The sequence below is a fragment of the Cervus canadensis genome, chromosome X (assembly GCF_019320065.1).
Source record: "Cervus canadensis isolate Bull #8, Minnesota chromosome X, ASM1932006v1, whole genome shotgun sequence".
In the NCBI taxonomy this organism is placed as follows: Eukaryota; Metazoa; Chordata; class Mammalia; order Artiodactyla; family Cervidae; genus Cervus; species Cervus canadensis.
Window position 1 is genome coordinate 125,355,574 of NC_057419.1, and position 1,338 is coordinate 125,356,911.

The following is a 1,338-nucleotide window of genomic DNA, read 5'->3' on the forward strand; positions in this document are numbered from 1 at the left end:
CTTCTGGTCTTTGTCTTCCTTCTGCCAACTGTCCTGCTTTCCCCCCCTCACTAATTTGTTTCAGGATCTTTACCCTAGGTGTGCACACCTTTCAGCCAAGATGGGTCTTGATATAAAGGGATCTGGAAGAAGCAAGGCTCATTAGGGTCTGGCATCATCCCCTTACTTTTGAACCCCCAAGGAGCCTTTCTGTACATGTGCAATTTTCCCCCCGCCACGAGGAAGAAAAATATATGGCTCTTGATACTTTACTCACAATTTAGCCCTTCTCTATTCCTACCATGCCTATTGTCTTAAGGTATCCACAGGAGACAAAGTCTGGCTAATTTACCCTGTATTTGTTGTTACTTACATTTTGGAGGGCAAACAGGAGGCTGATTGTAAATGCCTAACCTGGAGCCCACCTATCTCCTGTCTCAGGAAATGCAAACAGAAGGCTAGTGGTAATTATCCAGCCTGAAGTCCACATTTTTCCTGCCACAAGATATGTAAGGAGGTGGCCAGTTGTAAATGCTTAGCCTGGGGCCCATTTGTCTTCTACTTCATGACTGCAAACTAAAGTTTGAATGCCTTCTCAGTTCAGTTCAGTTCAGTCGTTCAGTCGTGTCCAACTCTTTGCGACCCCATGAACTGCAGAATGCCAGGCCTCCCTCTCCATCACCAACTCCCAGAGTTTACTCAAACTCATGTGCATCGAGTCGGTGATGCCATCCAGTCATCTCATCCTCTGTCATCCCCTTCTCCTCCTGCCCCCAATCCCTCCCAGCATCAGGGTCTCTTCCAATGAGTCAACTCTTCGCATGAGGTGGCCAAAGTATCAGAGTTTCAGCCTCAGCATCAGTCCTTCCAGTGAACACCCAGGACTGATCTCCTTTAGGATGGACTGGTTGGATCTCCTTGCAGTCCAAGGGACTCTCAAGAGTCTTCTCCAACACCACAGTTCAAAAGCATCAATTCTGCACTGCTCAGCTTTCTTCACAGTCTGACTCTCACATCCATACATGACCACTGGGAAAACCATAGCCTTGACTAGACGGACCTTTGTTGGCAAAGCAATGTCTCTGCTTTTTATTTTATTATTTTTTAATTTTCCCAATTATTTTTATTAGTTGGAGTCTGATTACTTTACAATATTGTAGTGGTTTTTGCCATACATTGACATGAATCAGCCATGGATTTACATGTGTTCCCCATCCTGAACCCCCCTCCCACCTCCCTCCCCATCCCATCCCTCTGGGTCATCCCAATCGCCAGTCCAGGTTGGATGCATGTCTCTGCTTTTTAATATGCTACTAGGTTGGTCATAACTTTCTTTCCAAGGAGTAAGCGTCTTTTAAT